At 35.2% G+C, this 14510-nt stretch overlaps 1 protein-coding gene across 4 annotated transcripts in view; it reads left to right on the top strand.

Annotated features, from left to right (window-relative positions):
• Nucleotides 1–14510, top strand: part of Znf407 (zinc finger protein 407) — a 517696-nt gene that overhangs the window by 320897 nt on the left and 182289 nt on the right. The window lies entirely within an intron of this gene.

Raw genomic sequence — 14510 nt, 5'->3', positions numbered from 1 at the left:
GATACTTGGTGGCCTTTCAGATATGCATACCCTTGATGGCCTGGGCAGTTTCACGGGTGTTCTTAAAGTGAAAGATTTGAGCCTCTTGATTTGCATGATTTTGTGGGGTTTTCTGGGTCAAGAGAGTATCGAACCATTTTCACAGATCACCTCTGGCCGCTTACAGGAAGAGGTTTCTGGTATTTTAATATTACTGGTCTTCTTTAATTTTATCCATTTTTACGTTAGCTTTTAATTTGCATTTCTTGGATTCTAGAGACATTGATCACCATCAATCACCATATAATGGCTATATCAACATTTGTGGATCTCCATTTATGAATTATATTGCTTGTTTAAACTCTTGATTTTTATCCTTTTAAAATTATCAGTGCTCATTTTGCAATCTTTACTAGGTGCAGGGTCCCAAGCCAAAGCAGTTTGCCGCCCCTCCCTGCGCCGGGGTTGGGGTGTGGGGGTCGCAGCAGTGAGTGCGTGGTGAGGCCGCAATGGAGGGTGCTCATGCCATCCACCAGGTAATAAATGAAGGAGATTCAAGCCTTGCCACTGAGTTACAGGAAGAGCTGGAGGAAAATCTTAGGCCAGCTGTGGATGAGAATAATACAGTGTCAGCTAAAAAACAGGGACCACATTTACACAGCTGGAGTGGAGACTGGAGCTTTTGGGCTGTTACAGACAGAGTGGATTAAGAAGCAAAATCCAGCCCAGAACCTAGAAGGAAGCTCCCCACCTCCATCCCAGGCTCCTAGGGCAGAGAAGCTCAGCCGGTCCCAGCACCTGGAAGGAAGCTCCCCCGCTGCCATCCCAAGCTCCTAGGGCAGAGAAGGTGAGCCGCATGGGCGCCAGAAGCATCCCCTCCCGTGGAAATGAGAAGACATGTAAACAAGTCTCAAAAACAGACTTCTAGATCACCTACAGCAACCCCAAAGGGAAACGAGATGGAACAATCTGATACTCAACCACCTGGACTCTCTGAACTGGCAACAAAAGAGGATCTAGGAAAAATGAAATCAGAAATAATTACCCAGATAACAGCAAAGATTTTGCTCATGGTTCAAGACATGATTAATAAATCTAGAGAGGACATAGATAAAAAAATAGAGGATCTGAGGACATGATGGAATCCCAACATAGGAAACAAATGGAATCCATAAAACAGATACAAACAGATTTCCAAGAGATTAAAAACTCCATCGAAAGTCTGCGCAGCAGAATGAACCAATGTGAGGATAGAATTTCACATATAGAAGAAAAGATTGCAATTAGTGACCAGGAAAAGAAAAATGGCTTTAAAATTGTAAGGGAACATGAGAAATCAATCCAGCAGCTGCTAGACGATGCAAAGAAGAATAACATGAGACTGATTGGAGTCAATGAAGAAACAGGAGAGAGTGCAGATGACATAAACCTGTTCACAGAAGTGATGGCAGAAAACTTCCCAAGCAGAGCAAAAGAACTTCACATACAGATAACTGAGGCATATAGGACTCCAGCTAGGCTTAATCAAAAAAAATCTACACATAGGCATATAATAGTTAGGATTCCAGAAATCCAACGGAAGAATAAAATTCTACAAGCAGTGAGAGAAAAGAAACAAATTACATACAAAGGAAAGCCCATCAGAATCACAGCAGACTTCTCAGTGCAAACCCTGAAGGCAAGAAGAGCTCGGAGTGATGTATTTCAAGCCCTAAAGGAAAACAGCCTCCAACCCAGATTGATGTACCCTGCAAAACTATCTTTCAGAATGGATGGAGGAATAAGATACTTTGATGATAAAGAGCACCTCAGGAACTTCGTGAATACCAAACTGGCACTCCAAAAAATTTTAGACAATACCCTAGGAAAAGACAGTGAGGATCACAACCCCAGGAAACCCAGCAGAATGAATCCACTGGGCGTGACAAATTAAAAGCAAAGGGGGAGAATCCAACAAAAAGAAAAAGTCATGACAAGGCTTTTAAAACTTATAACTTCATCTCCCTAATGAGTGTATAATTCAATCTTATTATTGTACTGATTAGTATTTTTCTGATTCTAGAGTTGCACACCATTCCTTGTGCTATACTGGCTATTTATCATTGTCCTTATGTCTACTTTTTAATTGGGTTGTCTATTAATGAGCTCTAAGAATTCTTTATATATTCTGCTCATAGGTTATATGTATTGTAAATATGGTCTGTTTAAGGACTACTTTTCATTTTAATGATGTCATTTAAAGTTCTAAATTTTGATGGAATCTCATTTATCAATTTTTTTCTTTTATACATCGTATCTTTTGTATCCTAGGTAGTTCTTGCCTACCCTGAATTCATAAATATTTTCCCCTATAATTTCTTCTTAAAATTTTATACTTTTAGGCTTTCATATTTAGGTTCATAGATCCCTTCATGTTATTTTCATGTATGGAAAAAAAGGGTTGAGGTTAATGTTTTATACACGGATACCAGGTGTTCTAGTGCTGTTTGCTGAAAACACTGTCTCTTCCTCGCCTCTTGAATTGAGTTTATGTTCTATAAAATGCTAATGTTAAATAATCTTTCAAAACTCAGTGGACCATATATGTGTGGTTCTATTTCTAGATTCTCTGTTTCATTCCAATGACCTATGTGTCTTTCCTTACACCAACACTGCCTTGATTACTGTAGCTTTAGAAGAAGTCTTAAAATTAGGTACTAAACATCTTCCAACACTGTTTTTGTTTGTAACTTTTCTAGGTCCTTTGTACTCCTACATAACTTTTAAATTTCAATATCCAATTCTTCATTTATAGCAAGTATACACAGACCTGAATTTTTATATATACCTTGTGTTTTCTGATCCTGCTAAATTCAATTGCAAGTTCTAGGGGCTCCTAGAGATTTCTTAGTATTTTCTCTGTAGATGATCATTTCATCTACATATAAAGATTTTGCTTCTGCTGTGCCAATCCTATCCTAGTTGTGTCATTTTATTGCCAGACTATTTTGGTGGGGACTAGGTTTCAAAGTTTAATGGACAGATAAAGAGGAAGCATGTCTGCCCTTGTTCCCCACCTTAAGGAGAAAGCATTGTATCTTCTCCATTTATATAAGGCATTCTCGCTGGAAGTATGGAGTACATGTCTTTAATCTGTTGAGAAGGTTCTGTTCTACTTCTAGTCTCCTGATAGCTTTTACCATGAACAGCTGTAGAATTTAGTCCAATACTTTTTCTCCAACTAGTGACAGGATCACGTGGCTTTTTCCTTTCTTCTGTTAAAATGATGACTTTTGGGAGTGGATCTTCCAATACTGAACCAACACTGCCATCCCTATAACAAAACCACTTTCTGTTACATCCTGCCAGATCTGACTTCCAATAGTTTGTTTTGTTAAACAAATTTCTATCTATGTTCATACTTTTTTCTTCTATTATCTTTATCTAGTTTTAGGATTAGCACAATGTTGAGTTCCTAAAATGAGGGGAGAAGTGTTCCTTCTTTTTTCTGCTTTAATTGTTTGATATAATTTATCAGTTAAAATGTTTATGAGCCTGCTGTTGTCATATAGGTAGGTTTTCAAGCTAGGAACATACTTTCTTAGTAGGTGCTATTCAAATTTTATATTTCTTCCAGAGTTAGTTTCATTAATTTGTCTTCCAAGGTACTTCTTAGAAGTTGTCAAATTTATTTCAAAAAAGATTTTTGAAATATGCTTTCTATATCCTTTTAAATTCTGTAAAATCTGTGGTAGTGTCTCCTAGATCTTAATATTGTAATTTAAAAAATGTATAGCTGATATTGTGTAACAGGAAGAAAAGGTCTAAAAGAGCAGGGGAATTGGGAGGGGTAGGGGAAGGGAAAAAAGGGAAAGGAAAAAATATGAGAAGAGGAAAAAAATGGAAACAAGGTCTTTGCAAATAGGGAAGGGAGGGCAAGGGAAGGGGAAAAAAATAAGAACCAAGATACTCATGTAGAGGTACAAGATCCCAATGATGAATGCAACTGTATTTTATACCTAAAATGTACCAATAAACTTATTGGGGAAAAAAAAAAAGAAAAAAAACCTTTACTAATCCTTTTTGGTATGTGTTGCATATTTCTATTTCTTTGTTCCTTCAACTAGACCTAGGATACATTATGCTGTATAACAGTTTTAACTCCATAAGGTGTTTTTTATGTATTTTGAATTTTGTTTAGGAAAACTAATCAAGATTATAAAATATTTTCTGCTATTTTTATAATTTGATTTTTATTTGTTGAAAAGTAGCATTTATTTTTGTATGATATAGGACAATAGGAATCTAAATTTGTTTCTCTCATATAGTACACTAGCAGTTGACTAGTGTATACATGACTATTATATAATCCATCATTTTCTCATTCATCTGAAATGGTATCTTTATCCCTTAGACATAAGAATCTTTATGCTGTCTATCCTGTTGTACTGATATACTTGGTTGAATACTCCAAATGACACATACATATTTGCCAAACATTGTCAGTAACATTTTCCTTTTTAGACGGAGGAATCCGAAGTTGATTTTTCTTGTAGATTTTAAGCAAGTTTAAACTTTAGTAGCGCCAATGTTTAGTAATCTAAAATTGTATTCTGTCCTTATGAGTACTGAATAGGAACATGGGTGGTAAAAGTGTGTATTTCCTGGACTGCCTTACATTGTGAAACAAGCCTTGATTACATATTGGAGCACATTCTCCCAACCTGAAGTGATGGGGAGTTTCATACTCCTCTCTGTCCTGAAAATTGCCTAGTCATTCTTAGGCTCATTTGCCTAGGAAATTTATAACTATATAATGCTGGTTAAAAAATAGGATGCCTTTTTCAGTTTAATTTACATAATGATTTTCTTTGGATTATTCATAATTCATTTTGGATTACTGTTACAAAGGTGCAATAGAAACTTCATTTTTTGAGTTTTTATATATAAAAAAAGACTGTATAGTTTGATGTACTTGCTTCAACACCTTAGTTTAACAAGAGAGTAATTCTTTTCATGTGTATGAGATCAAAAGTTCTGAATAGTCAGGAAAGAAGTTGTGCATTTTGCCTAATTAACTTTGGAGAGATGATGTACTACACTTGATCTTAGCCAAAAGTCCAAGAAGCAATGATGATGTACTACATGTACTCATATACACATTTTAACTGTTAGGGGAATCTATTTTTATTCAAATGAGTTGAAATTGCTTTTCAGTATACAGTAAGAAAATTGTTGATAATGATCCACCTATTTGAACTGTTTTGCATTAATAGAAAGAGTTGTAGTAGAAACAAACAAACAGTGCTTACTGCGTTACCTGAACATGTTTGGTATCATTTACTTTAATCCTCAGGGTAGCCTTATAAGGTATATATTGTCATAAAGCAACAACAGCAACAACAAATTGTCCTGGGGTCAGAAAGTTTGGAAACAACATGCTCAAGGAAAGTAATTGTTCTTCTCTACAACCTCTCATAATTTTTATTTATATTTACATGGTGGATTTTTGGGAGGAAAATACAATATGCAGTGTAACCCTACTTTTCTGTACATGGCTCTCCCCACTTTGATATTTATAGTTTTTCTTAACTTTTTTTGGCATCTTCAGAAATCGAACTATTTGGCTAAGAATTTTTTAAGCCTCTGTGCAGATACCATAGTCTTTTCACTGAGTTTTGTTAGACTTAGGATTTTTTTACTTAGAGAATCTTGCAGTATTTGTGTCATCAAATCTATATTTGACTTTTATGATTTCAGCCTTTATAATATTTAAACATAACGTACATAAAATACATATTACAGTAATATATAATATATAATATGTGTCCTAATAAAAAGCAGAGTTCTTCTCCCTAAAATATTTCAGAAAGAATATATCCTATATACTAATGTCCACTGTTGTTATTAAAAACAACTTCTGAAAGTAGAGTATTTGGTTATTGTATGGAGTTCATACTCTTGGAAGACAAATGGGAAAGACAGCTGTCATTGTGTGATGTGATTGGATATATGTGGCTGCAGATACAATTTCTAATGCCAATACAATTTTCAGATTCAGAATATACTTAATATCAAACTGAAGGAAGAGCTGATGATAACATGCTCTAGAAAACTCTTAGAAATCCTGACATTGACTTAATGATAGACCCTCATGCATATTTATAAATATGTTACAACAGCAATATTTCCAAAATAATATATATTTAAAACAACAGTTGATTTTAAATATATATACAGATTTATGCATGCAAATGAACAAAAACAAATATACTATATAGATGTTTACTTCCTCATATCTCATAGACACCAATCAACTCTCCACTCCCCCCATTTTTGAATACTTTAACATAATTTAGTTTAATTTAATATTCATAGTCATATTTAAGGTTATAGTCTACTTAGGTTTATATGACATTTAAATCTTTTTTAGTTATTTTTATAATTATAAATTTTATAATTTTTTAGTTATTTAAACCTTTTTTAGTTATTTTTATAATTTTTGAGCAGTTACATCATATCTGTCTGAAGTTTATTTTAAAACCTTGTCAATTTATCAGAGAAAAATTTAATATACTACTGTAATTCCATGCACCCTCTAAACCATATTTAACCCCTAACTTAATTGCCACTTTATTTCTCAATTCTACCTCTCAATTCAAAAGTATGTTGCTACCCTTAAAAAGTTTTTCTTGTCTTTACTTATATGCCTAGTGCTTTTTTGCCTTGAATTTTAATTATGAGTAATACACAAATATCTTCTCCTTTAACAAAATTTACCCCTGCAGATGTTCCTAATGCCCCTTTGAATCACTGACCCCATCTCCAATCCTGTTGGCAGAGTCGCTGTTAACTAATTTGATTCTCAACCTTTCTTTGTCCATGCACCCGTGTAAATTTATAATGTGTGCATGTGTAAATACTTTCACATGCATTTGTAGAAGATTACTATGGTTTTCTATTTATGAATGTGTTCGTATATGTGATGTGGTCAAAAATACAGTGAATGTTTAAATTTTTAAAATTTATTACAGTAAAAGACACATTGCCATTAATTTCTTTCAAGCTACTCCCATCACAACTACTCCACCTCATTTCTGTCCATTTTCTCAAGCAGTTCTGAAAGGCCTCTTTCATAGTTGCACTGCTATAGCTGCCTCAGTATCCTGATTCATTTTAAAACATTTACCTTTCACAGTCATTTTGACTTTGGAGAAGAGCCATAAGTTGCACAATACCAGATCCAGTGAATAATGTGGATGAGGACACACCATAATGCTTTTCTGAACCTCCCTTTCCCTTATATAGCACTTGGCAGCAGCATTCACCATTTTTTTTGTCTCACCTCATAAAGACAAAAGACCACTTGTAGAACTGCTTCACAGAGTGGCAAGAATGATAGAATAATTGGGGGGGGGTGAATGACAATGTGTTTTTTACCATAATAAATTTTTAAAAATTTAAAGTCACTGTATATTTTGATCACCCTTGTACATGAATATATTCAATTTATTTTAGTACATACTGATTTGCTTCTTGCTTTTCTCATTTAATTTGTTGTTTTCTCTGCCAGTGTTTGATAGATGTGTGTGTGCTTAAGGGTAAATATATGCGTAAAATTATTTTTACAGCTGTATAGTATTTGATAATGTGGCCTACTCTGTATTGATGGTCAGTCAGCAAGGTTGTTAACACCTTACATCGTGATATTTGATAATGATACCCACCTACCCTGTATACCAGTTTTGCCGTTACTTCCTCAGAGTTCCCAAAATAATCTGTTAAAACTTTAATTGTATTTCAAATTTACTTTTTTAATATTAAGGCTAACCTTACAGATATGTGGTCTCCCTGTTTAGCAAATTCTACCTTATCCATATATATATATATATATATATATATATATATATATATATTTCATGTGGTTTTTTTTGTAAGCAACCTTTCTGTATATCATATATAAAGGTATTTGAGTGCACATGTCCCCAAAATAAGCAATTAAGTAATCTTAGTCAATTCTGTTTTTATGTTTTTAGCTATTCTTTTCAGTTGAACTCCTATTATTGTTTCTATCAGTCTTTGTAGGACTTGTTAAATCATTTTTGAAGTGGTGAGTGTTGCACAAGAATACACGCTCTGAGATATTGAGAGATCGTTTAGTGCTATGAAGAGCCCCCCCCCCAAAACCACATGGGAAATATGAATGTTTCTGTGTAAGGAAGGAGAGACTAGGTAGAGTAACAAAATAGGAAGACAAATAGAATGAAAAATGATGGGTCACCTTGATAGGAGAAAGCTGTCACAGCAGAGGGTATAGAAGCTTTGTAACAAGCCAGAGTCTTCCCAGTATATCAAGACAGTTGTTAATTTTACTGGGTGGGGGGCATTGAATTTGCAGTGGTTTGTCAGATTCCTGGCTTTCCTTGAGGAAATGGGAATTAATATTTACTCAGGATATCTATGTGCCTCTTCTAGGAACTCCTTGTATGACATTTGTGCTGCTGTATCTGCCTTTCAGATCTTTATCAATAAGATAAAATAATTAATGCATATTACTGAATATCTAGAAATTACCTGATTGAATCATAGTGATATTAGTTAATTATAAAGCCAGTTCTCTCTAATACTGTGTTAATTCAAGAGTTTTGCCATTACCTTAAGCTGATGACAGCAGACCTGTGACTGCCTGATGGCTTTGGATTAGCTGCTGTAATCTGGGAGTAAAAGGAACAGTGTGGTTGGTAAATTGGTGTTAAACATAACTTCCTACAACCTGGTTAATAGGAACAGCTTGGCAGGTCAATAGACCAGTAGAATAGAATGCCAGAATTAGCTTCAAATAATTAAAATATAGGTAATGGTAGCATTAAACTTTCCTAATTGATATTGAGAGAACTGGGGAGCAGTCTGGACCCACACTTAACACACTATAGTTTAATTTGGAAAGAAAGCTAGTTTTTAATATAACATACATCCATATACAAGTACTAAAACCAAATTTTGGGCAGTTCTTTTGTAGCATAAAAAGCAGGAAATCATTAAAAGATCAGCAAAATAAGAACTCTCTTCTTTTCACAAAAGAACACCAACAAAGTCAATAGAAAAATATGAAACCAAGGAAAAAATATTTACAACTTAGAGACAAAGAGTCAGTCTCCTTAACCCACAGAAGAACGACTACAAAGTCTGAAGGAAAAATGACAGAACAACAATATGAACAGGTAGTACAAAGATAAAGAAAATGTGAATTTTCAATATTTTAAAAGATACGTAAGCCTTATCCATTGTGAGAGAAATGAAGGTTAAAACTTTAAAAAAACTAGTGAGTTTTTTTACCCTTTACATTGACAAAAATTCAAAAGTTTGGTAACTCCCTTCATTGGCACGAATGTGCAGAAACAGGCTCTCGTTGGAGGAAATTTAAATTGTTAGTGGAAATTTAAGTTGCAATAGCTCCTCTGGAGGACAATTTGGCAGGATTTTTCAATATTATAAAAGTGTATGCCTATTGACATTTGAGCAATTCCATGTGGCATCATGAGATCCTCTTGGCATCCTCAGAAATAGAAAGTATTCTGCAAGATTATCCATTGCAATCTCATTTATTTTAGCAAATGATTGAAAATAGAGTGTCCATTGCCTAAAATGTGTTTATCCACACTGAAATATTATGTAATTATCAAAATAGGAAAAAAGGTGGCTAGTTTGAAAGGGCAGAAATGAGGATGAGCAAGTTGAGATGTCCTTCATCTATAGACAGGAGGACCCCCATGCTATGTTAAGTATGGAAAGCTAAGTGCTGACCTGCATTACGTCCACAAAGTCATACAAGAAGAGTGGGGAGAAAAGAATACACAGTATTCTTGTGGCTTCAAAAAGTAGTTTTTGATTCTTCACAAAAGATTTTTGAGAAGTTCTGAATTACACTTATCTGATGTGGGGACAGTGGTAGGAAAGCGACTTCTGACACATCCATTGTTACACTCTCTGGTATTTAAAATTATGCAAGCTGTTTGCTCAACAACTTCAGTGATGTTTTATGTAATGCCTAACACAAAACAAAACATCCAAAATTAACAAAAAGATCAAAAAAACAAAATATGTAGATTTTTTAAAGCTTTCTTCTCCTTAGATTCAGTAACATAAATGTAGGCAGTAAGTTAGTGTGTAGTACTAATGATTTCATGGAATTTGTGGAATTCTGGAAACAATATGGTGTTCATGTTATCCTTGAAGTGGGATAAAAATTTTCATATATATATATATATATATATATATATATATATATATTTTTTTTTTTTTTTTTTTTTTTTTTGGCAGTATCAAGGGTCTACTCAGGACCTTGCACTTGCAAGGCAGGTGCAGTGCCACTGAGCTAAATCCTTGACCCCTTTATTATATATATTTAAAGAATCTTTAAAATGAATAACTCCCATCTTGTATCCTTTTGCTAATTGGTTGTTCTGTGCTTTAAATATTCATGTGGTTGCTGTGTCAAGATTTCTACCATGCTGTATTTCAAAATTTAGTTTGAAATTTGCTCTTAACTTTGAATGACATTTCCATAAATGTAAGGCATGCAGGTTCCAGTTGTAGCAAGTTCTGTGAGAATCATTTACCTGGGAAGGAACCTGAAGCCTTGTGCTGAGCAGTGTAATTCCCCACCTATCCATGCTCTGCACTCAGAACATTAGGAGCATCTTCAGTCTGCTGGTGGCTGGAGTAGCTTTTCCTCAGCTGAAAGCTGTCCTGATAACCTGGAGTTGTAAAAATATATAGGGTTAGAAAGGATAGGATCAGATTTCAGCATTTTGATGAGACCTTCCAATTAAATAAATAGCTTCTCTCTATGGATACCTACTTTCTACTGTGTGCCAGAGCTTAGGCCATATGGGTTGCACACCATCCCTCCTTTCCTTTACATCAACCTTCAAGATGCCAAACTTGAAATATGGAGCCCATAGTAGCATTTATTTATTTGTTTGTTTTTTGGTATCAGGGATCAAACTTGGGATCTTGCGCTTGTGAGGCAGGCACCAGAACCACAGAGCTAAATCCCCAGCCCTGATAGCTTTTATTTTTTATTCACTCACTCACATTCATTCATTCATTCGAGTTAGGGTCTTGCTATGTAGTCTAGGCTGCCTTGAATTCACTATGTAGTGCAAGCTAACCTGGAATTCACAGCCATCCTCCTGCCTCGTCCTCCTAAGTGCTGCAATGATAGGCATGCCCCACTGTGCCTGGCCATCAGTTGCTTTAATCACTCTGAATTCCTGTGCAAAAACTTTGTGTTTATGTGCATTTGCTTTCCTCTAAGGAGAAAAGTCGTGCATCGATTAAATTTAATATTTTGTTCTTTTGAAATTATTAACCTTATTTCATAGTTAAAGAAAGGGAATCTTGGAGATTTGAAGTATTTTCTGTAGTGCACAGAGTGGCTGCATAGCAGGACTGCCCCAGACTGACTTTTTTACCAAGGGTGCTTCTGCATCATAGCAGTCTGTGAGGAAAGAGGTGGGAAGGGGCCAGATGGAAGGTGGAACAGATCCTGCTATGGTTTAGGAAAGGGGCTTGGAGGGCTCAGCTGCTTCCAGTTCCCCAGGGCAACTGCTCAGGCTTCTCCTACTTGCTGTTCTCCTTTATTCAGAGTCATAATGACCAGAAAAGGTAAATATTTTGAATCCATTCAGGACATCAAAGCTGCCACAACAGCACAACTAAAGACATTCATGAAAGAGAACTTCTGGAACTTCTTCAGAAGTGGCAAGAATGATAGGATAAGTGTGTTCTGAGTGGTAGCTGCAGGTGGGGGTATTTATTTTAGGGGAATTAATGACAATGTATTCTTTACTGTAATGTTTTTTAAATTTAAACATTCACCATATAATCTGATCACCCTTTGTGCCTATACGTATCTGTATATGAATAAATACAAATATATAATTATTTATTAATAAATGTCAATATACTAACATAATATAGTGTATTATATGTAATATATAATTATTAATGAAATAATATATAAATATAGATGCTAAAAATGTGGTTACTAACCACTTTTTTGTTTCATATCTTAAATAAAAAGACTCTCACCTTTTTCAATGCTCTGCCCCTCCCCTGTCCTCCTCATACATGATATTTCAGTAATACTCTCTTGCTGGTTAAATTCCACATGCTATTTAGATACTAAATGATACTGACTTGTTTTTGTCCAAGATTTGCCCTTCTTGAAAATAAAACATTCTGTTTTCAAAGTCATCTTTTATTCTTTCAGTGACTGTTACATTCCTTATATTGGTCCCCATTTGAGTATTCAGCATACGTTGAAATGTACTAATTTCAGCAATTAATTTTTTCTTCGTTTGAGGATGTGTCTTTGATGATGCTTAATGTCTACCATTTTACATAAGGAAATAATATTGGTGGTAACAAAGAAACTACAGTCCTGTTAAACAATACTGATTAAGTTCAGTAGTAGCTTTATGTTTTCACTCCCCAGTGTCAGCAAACAGTGGTGAATTTAGGGGGTGTTCATAATGCTGCTAAAAAAAAAATTGGAGAGCTACAGAATTAAAAGACTTAATTTGGAATAGATTGCCTCAGTAGTGGCAGAATTTGAAAAATACTCCTCTTTCTTTTCACTGTCACTATCACAAAAGACTACCATGCAGTCTGCCTTCAGATGTTTCCTTGTATTAATTCTGTCAGCATGCTCCAGATCTATTTTTCCAAGGATGCTTACACATTTAGGAGTCTCTGGAGTCTTACCCTTTTGTTAGAACATGGTAGAATCTTTGGTATGTAAACACTATAAGGAAGGTGGTTGTGGAGTACTTGAGAACACACTGGCCTTGAAAACAGAAAACCTAGATTCAGACCTTGCCTTAACCACTTATTAACTATGTAACCTTTGTAAGTCACCTTATCTTTCTGATACTTAACTTGCTTCCCTGTAAAATTAGTTTACCATTCTTAACCTCAGAGGTTATGTGCTGTTTTCACACTGACCAGGCCTGTGATGTCATGTGGCAAACCCTTGGTGCTTATCCATCTTTCAGTGATTGTTAATTAACAGTAGGGAATTTATGTACAAAGCATATTTGATATTCAGTAGTGGTATGAAAGAAATAATTAGTGTATTCATATATTAACTGACTTATAAATATTAAGTCTTAAGTTTTAAAAGAAAGGATCTATTCCCCCCCCCCCCCCCCCCGGTACTGGGGATTGAACTCAGGACCTTGCCCTTGTGAGGCAGGCAAGGCACCACTGAGCTAAATCCCCTGCCCAAGAAAGGATTTATCTTGGCAGAGGCCTTACACAGAGCAGGCAGAAAACAGCTGGGAAAACTTTGTTAGTTCAGTTGTTCTTCTTTTAAGGTGATGTTAACTGTTTGAAAAATTTATTAAGTATATAAATTATTAAATATATTTGGAAATTAAAGAGAAGCAGGCATTGCAGTGGAGCTGCATTAACATTTTGATGTTTCTTTCTAATCTTTTTTTCCTCAGGCATAGAGGGGTTTTATTTGTCTACTTTTGTCTTTTTAAATGTATTTAGAGGGCATATATGTTTGGTGACAGACCGTTCCTGTACATGGGAGAGAATTAGTTAGAATCCTTCTCAAAGGAATATCACCATCCAGCACAGAACTGTTCCCACCATGTACAGTACCCATTCAGGAGGAAAGTATTTGCATTTCAGCTTCATCCAGATGTCAGTAGGAAAGGACATCCCTGTCCTCTTCTACCTATGGAATACTTTTCCTTGTGTCATTTTCATTCACCCTGCTTTGCTCAGATGATTTTCTTCCATACCTCTCTTGTTATGAGTGAACAAATATATATTTACTGAGTCTGCATTTTGTGTGAATGATAACATAACTGGTATTAAAAAACCGCTGTTGGTTAAAATTATTTTTGCCGCCTTCACTAGTATTTCCTAGGGTGCACTCCACAAAAAATAAACATCACAGTGCAATTGCATATTACATACAAAAGTGATCCTAATTAGAGTCACCACATCAAGTTTTTTCTTAGAGCCTTTTGTCTTCTGAGGTACGATGTGAGATATGTTCACTTTCTACCATTTCCCAGCCTCACATGTTCATTGGAAACCTTTCTTCAAAGAGCGTCTTGCAGGACTTTATTCTCAGCAGTTCCTATGGGAAATGTTGATAAACACGTTACTTTATTTTCTTCTGGCATTTTATTTTATTCTGTAGGAATCTGAGTCCAGTCTGGTTTTTCTATTTCTCTCTAAATTATCCCTCACCACCTGCTTGAATTGGTGTAGGGCCCTTTTTATTACTGTTCTAAAAGTGGCTAAGACAGAAGGCAACAGTCACGTGTATGCTCAGAAAAGGTGTAGTTGTGCAGTCTTGGATGCAAAGGTACTAACAGAAACTTAAGAGAAAGCAAAACAACTTGCCTGTAAAAGCAATATCTCAGCCCCACTTTCTGAATATTTCAGGCCTTGCATTTCTCATTCTATAGGAAGAGAGGGAGAAGGGTGCCCACTCCTATTTGTAATGCAAGTTGGCATGTTGC

The sequence above is a fragment of the Heterocephalus glaber genome, unplaced genomic scaffold, assembly GCF_053883595.1.
Source record: "Heterocephalus glaber isolate CG9 unplaced genomic scaffold, H.glaber_assembly_v1.0 deba00000331, whole genome shotgun sequence".
NCBI lineage: Eukaryota > Metazoa > Chordata > Mammalia > Rodentia > Bathyergidae > Heterocephalus > Heterocephalus glaber.
This window is presented reverse-complemented; position numbering and strand designations above follow the sequence as displayed.